General features: G+C 37.0%; 1 pseudogene; it reads left to right on the top strand.

Moving 5' to 3' along the window:
* The first annotated feature begins 2288 nt into the window (after nucleotides 1-2288).
* On the top strand, nucleotides 2289-5610 carry LOC145098739 (ribonuclease TUDOR 2-like; annotated as a pseudogene).
* Nucleotides 5611-6579: the final 969 nt, after the last annotated feature.

Below are 6579 nucleotides of genomic sequence, written 5' to 3'. Positions count from 1 at the left end.
ATTATCGGAGATCCATTCAGGATTTCTCCAAGATCATTGTTCGCTTGACCCGACTAACGAAGAAGTTGGTGACTTTTCACTGGGGCCTGAGCAGCAAACAACTTTTGAGAGTCTTAGACAGTGGTTGTGTGAGGCGCCGATTTTGACCCTGCCGGAGGGTGTTGATGACTTTGTGGTTTATTTTGATCCTTCAATCATTGGTTTTAGGGTAGAGTTGATGCAGCGGGGTCGCATGATCGCTTACGCTTCGAGGTAGCTGAAGCCTCATGAGGCGAATTATCCGACACATGATTTGGAGTTAGGGGCTGTGGTTTTCTCCCTCAAGATTTGGCGGCATTACTTCTATGGGGTCCAGTATACCATCTACATGGATCAAAAGAACCTGAGGTACTTAATGGATTAGCCGAATCTGAATATGAGGCAGCGTCGATGGTTGGATGTGGTGAAGGATTATGATTGTGAGATCCTTTACCACCCGGGGAAGGCCAATGTGGTGGTTGATGCTCTCAGCTGCAAGGCAGTCACGACTCTAATCAGAGACCTATGTTTGAGGATGACCGTGATTACTCAGTTTTTGGAACGGATTCGTGAGGCACAGGTTTAGCATATGAAGGAAGAGCACCAGAGGACCTAGTGTATTGTGGGTCATGTTGCTTCCTTCTATTATGATAGTTACGGATTGTTGACTCTACACTGGAGAGTTTGGATTCCATGTTGGGGTGTTGTGCACAAAGTTCTGATGGAGGAGGCTCATAAGTCGAGATTTTCCATTCATCCCAATGCAACGAAGATGTATAGGGATCTTCATCCTGATTATTGGTAGCCATGCATGAAGTGGGATGTGGCATAGTACATGGAGGGAAACTCAAGGCTGAGCATCAGCGACCCCATGGAAAGATGCAGCCGTTGGAGATTCCCGTATGGAAATGAGAAGACATCATTATGGATTTTATCATGGAGCTTCACAGGACTGCGCGCGGAGTGGATTCTATCTGGGTCATCATGGATCGTTTGACCAAGAGTGTGCATTTCATTCCGATCCAGAAGAATATTTCATTAGAGAAGTCGGTCGAGATTTATGTCTGATAGGTGGTGGCAAGTCATTAACTGCCGATATCAGTGGCTTCAGACAGGGCTGTTTGTTTTACTTCTAGATTTTGGAAGCAATTTCATGATGAGATAGGTACTCGTCTCCATTTCAGTACAACATTTCATCTACACACTACAAGAAAAAGACCCTTTTACGATGCGCAAACCACGACACTTAGTGATTTATGTTAAGCAAAAGGGAGTAACATTAAAAAAAGTGTCGTCTCTTCAAAAAATTTAAGGATTTATGTCACGCATCATTGCGTGCCCTTGGATTTGTGTCTCATATAAAAAAAATAAAAACACGGAGGGCACTTTATCTAAAATGTGCGTCCTCTGTGAATGTCGCTTTATGTTTTACTCATAACGCGCTTTCTTGAAAGGGGGAAATGAAATCCCAAAAAAATAAAACCCCGCTTATTCAATGTGAAAAATTAAAACCCGCTCCTCTTCGTCTTCCTCTCTCTCTCTCTCTCTCTCTCTCTCTCTCACTCTCCCTCTAACCTAAAACCCAACCTGTGATTTCATAGAGATTGTTATTAAGATTTAAGAAGAAAAGAAGAAGACAAGCAAGGATAATACTACTAAATTCCACAAAATCGTAGGGACTAGGGCTTTTTTTCAAGAACGGAAACACTTGGTGCTCTCTGGCCTCTGCAACAATCGATCGATGATCTCGCCTCACCTCGCCGGCAACATCTTTGCTCACTTCTCCTCCAACGACCTTAGGGGTATTCTCCTCCGGCGACCTGGAGCTCATGTGACCTCGTCAGAGACTGCTCAAATTTCCACACCCTAGCCCGACTAAGATATGCTTTGTTTATTTTCTCTTCCTAATGTTTTTGTTCTTCTATTTCTTTAATTTCTCCTCTATTCATAGCTTTGATTTCTATTTTGGATCTTCTCATCTTCTCCTGTGTAAAACCCTAATTGAAAAACTATGCACGTCTCAATGGCGATTTCCTCATCATTGCACGGTCCTCACTTCTACTCTCTAAATATCTCAGGTATGCTTTTTTCCTTCTCCCTTATTTTAATTCTTCTTGTTTGATTTCTTAGGTGTGTTAGGGTTCGGATGTTTCACCTTTTCCTAAACCAAAATTCCGTTTATTCAAGATATAATCTTCCGTGCTAAATTATATTAATTCAATGACATATGTCGGTTAGGTTTTGACAAGGTGAAATTTTAGGAATCGAAGATGGGTAGTTACAGTGATAACGAAGATGAATTTTTTGACGCCTGTAAGGCGTTTGCTTCAATGTCTGACTCAGGGTCCGATTGCTCCCCAGAAGACTGTTCAACCTCTGGATTCGACTATGATTATTGGGTTGGGAATCTGGAAAAGGGGTTAGTAACTTAGAATTATAACACTTTATTTATAAAATACCCAAAATGTGCAAAAATCATAATAAACTTCTCTGTTAAACTAATACAGTATATTCTATCATCTTCTGTGGATAACACTATTCGAATGTGGAAAGTTGGACATAACGAATGCCTGAAAAGTTTGACAACTATGGTGAGTGAATGCAATTTTTTTATGTTTTTTTGACAAATCAATTTTAATTGTGCATATGTTTTTACTTAGTTTGATTTTATGATGCAGTGACAAAAACTATATCTACTTGCAAGGATGGTAATCTTGTGGGTCATGAGAGGACGAAAGAGGTACATACATACATACATACATACATGCATACATATAGTGATTATTATACATATTTAGCATCTTTGCTTTATTATTTGAGTACATAAGAAAAGTTCCTAGACGCATAAGGTCAGCCAGTCAGGGTAGGTACTGCTCTCACATGATGATGATATTATATGGTAATTAATCAAATTCATTCTTTAGTAATAAGTCTTTTTATCCTAATAATATTAAACACTCAATACCAAATTACCCTGCAGGTAATTTACTGAACATATTGATGTAAGGTTCAACAAAGTGCATAAATATTATATGGTAAGCAATCAAATTCATTCTTTAGTAATAAGTCGTTTTAACCTAGTAATCTTAAACACTCATTCTTTAGTAATAATGAAGGTTAATTTTGATGATTACTTTAAACTCTTTTAGGTTCAAGTTTCTCTGGAATATTCCTGGAAGGTCCTAGTTGCTGATGGATCTGTTGCCCCAGCTGGGCCTGCAGATTCAAGGGTAATGGGATTTGGGTCAGTTTTCTATTGAATCCAGGGAAAGAAACTGAAGATGTCTCCTCTGCTACTCCTACTCCTATTCCTGCTATTACTCCAGCAACAACCCAACAACCAGGTGTAAATGTTGGAAATGAGATTGTCACTCATGGCTGGGCAAAGGAGAGGTTAGTCCTGAGCACACCGAAATGAGGTAGTTCCAATTCCAATTCCAATTCATTTATAAGAATTTTCACCTTCACATTAAACATAAGTTCACTTACTAAATATTAATTCTAGGTTAAAGAGGGAAAAGGAGAGGTTACTCCTGAGCATACCGAACTCCTACGTCTTGAAGAACAAGAAAGACAACAAGGATTTGGTTTATGGGATAGGGTTAGTTAGTAATTATTGTTGCCTTTATGCATGGTGTTTATAAGTTGTATTGTTTCATGTTTATGACATGTCATTTTGTTGATGGGTTTTAGTCTTCGGGTGTTGTGGAGGCAGCTATCAGGAACCTTCCTCCATCTACTATTGGCGATCCCAGCAATCTTGATGCCATGGGCCTCTTAGCTTCAAAAAAGGCAAACCCATGGAAGCCATTGTAGAGCAAGTTCATGATGGAAGTTTACTTTGTGTTTATCTGCTTCTAGAATTTTACTTTGTCCAAGTATTTGTTGCTAGAATCCAGGTACCACATGCATCCTTTTCTGCAAACATTTTTTTAAATGATAAATGTCTATTTAATGATATATTTGTATTTAATTAAAGTTTATTTTATAAATTTACATATTTTCATTATTAATCAATTTAATTATATATTTAATTCTAATTTATATAATTGTTTACTAGGCACCGAAGGACAACACAAGAACCTGCAATACCAATTGAGGTCCCATCCGAAGAGACAAATGGAGAAAATAATAATTCAGAGTCATGTGGGCCCTTAATATTAGCCCAAAGAATCTCAGCCTCATCAAGCTTCAATGAAGTGTCCCCTGATCCTTATGGGAGGGAAGGTAAACATTTTACTGTGATCCGTGTTCTAAACAGAGATGTGAGTAATATCTTGCAATTTCCCCTTATTAAGTTGACATAAAAGACATTGGATTTGATTATTTGTATGTTTATTATTGAACAGGTCTAAATTGTTCTTGAGGGCGTTGAAAAGTTTAGCAATCTGATTGGTTCTGTATATTACTCTGATGGAGAATCAACAAAGGATCTGGAAATGAAGCTTATTGAAAACGTACGTTATATTTTTAAAATGACAACCTACTTTCTTACAACTTTTTTTTATAACATATTGTTTTTTTTTAATTAGGGATATGGAAAATATGTTGAGTGGAGTGCGAGTATGATGTAAGATGAAGCCCAGAGGAAGTTAAAAGTTGTAGAACTTCTAGCAAAGAAGACTAAGTTGCGGCTTTGGACAAACTATGTTCCCCCAACTACCAATTCCAAGGCCATATCAGATAACTTCACTGGAAAGGTTTGTCTTTAAACTATCTCATTTCTTCCTTTTTTTTTTAATAAAGTTTACTAAATTTAAATTTTAAAACTTTTTACAGGTAGTTGAAGTTGTTAGTGGGGACTACATTGTTGTTGTAGATGATTCACTACCATTCGGTAGTCCAGCTGCTGAAAGAAGAGTCAATCTCTCAAGTATCAGATGCCCCAAATTGGGAGGTATGTTAGGTTTTATGTTTACTATTTAATTTCTTTTTATATTTTTTCATTTACAATTTCAATTCATTAAAAGTTTCTAAATGAATAGACATTTCTTATTCAACATCATTTCTAGAATACTTTCCACATAAACCATAAGTTCTGGTATGTAGTTTGTATATGCATTACAAAGTTATAAAAATTCCTTATAAACCTAAAGTTAAAAGAAGATTTATCTTATCCTTTTTTCAGTTTGGCAATTTCCTAGTAAATATAGTGTTTGCATTTCTGGTTTTATACCAGGATACGAGGTATATAACTATATAAATATATATTTATGTTTATATCTATTTATTTATTTGTTTATCTTTTTATTTACTATTGGGTTATTCAATGCACAACACTTGGAGCAAAAATGAATGAAGAATATGGAGATACTGTTCCATCTAAGCCTCATCAAGTGCCTAATGGAGTACCTCATCAAATGCTTTACAGGTAATATTTACCATTTGTATGGGGGTATACTTGTCATTGTGATTGTCATTGTTGATATCAGGTAATTCATATTGTAGTGTATTTATTCCAAATTCCACATTCTTTGGATGGAGAAAAGGGTAATTTCGTCTTTCACAACTAACATTCCATGTTTGATTCTTCAAATAATTATATTAGCATATTAATTTTTTGACTTTTATTTGATCAGGTCACAAGAATGATCAAAGCAGGGGTTTATTGGTCTTAAAGAATTATGAAAGGAAAAATGCAACTCTACTTAGTTGGAATTTGATGTACAAAGTAGATTAGATGAATGCAAATTTATATATTGTAAGAAATAGAATTGTATGACATTAAATTTTATGCAATGGATTGTATTTTTTATATATGGTATTTTATTGCTATTGAGACATTAAATGAAAATTTAATTTAAAAATTAATAAATATATAAATATATTTTTTTTAAACATTTAAATTTACGATACGCAAAAATGTGTGTCATCTTCATTTATGACCTGGCCTTTCTTTGACAAGGGTTTTAATGATACACATTGCGTGTCATAAATGTGTGTTGTAAATGCGCGTCGTCTATAGATGACGCGTAAAAGCGTGTCGTCTCTCGTTATGACATGGCCTTCCTTGACACGCATTTGCGCGTCGTCTGAGCTTTTTACGACACATTGCGCATCATAAAAGGTTGTTTTTCTAGTAGTGACAGACCGATGGTTAGAGTGAGCGGACTATTCAGACTCTTGGGGATATGATGTGTGCATGCGTGTTGGATTTTGGTAGGAGTTGGGATACGTATCTTCCGTTAATGGAATTTTCATATAACAACAATTATCACGCTAGCATTGATCGAACTCCTTTTGAGATGCTCTACGGGAAGATATGCAGGACCCCAATTTGTTAGGGTGAGGTCGGTCAGCGAGTCATGGGGAGTATTGAGGTGGTACTCAAGACTACTAAGCTAATTCAGCATGTTCGGAGCAGGCTTCAGATAGCTCAGAGTCGGAAGAAGAGTTATGCTGACAGATGCCGATCAGACATGGAATTCCAGGTAGGATATATGGTTCTCCTGAAGGTGTCACCCTGGAAAGATGTCATTCAACTCAGGAAGTGGGGCAAGTTGGGCCTCAAGTATATTGGTCCCTTCAGGGTTTTGGCTCGGGTGGGCCAGATTGTGTATC

This window comes from Lactuca serriola, chromosome 4 (genome assembly GCF_051521515.1).
Source record: "Lactuca serriola cultivar US96UC23 chromosome 4, Lser_US96UC23_V15, whole genome shotgun sequence".
NCBI lineage: Eukaryota > Viridiplantae > Streptophyta > Magnoliopsida > Asterales > Asteraceae > Lactuca > Lactuca serriola.
The sequence above is the reverse complement of the archived record's forward strand: the minus strand, read 5'-3'. Positions and strand labels throughout refer to the sequence as shown.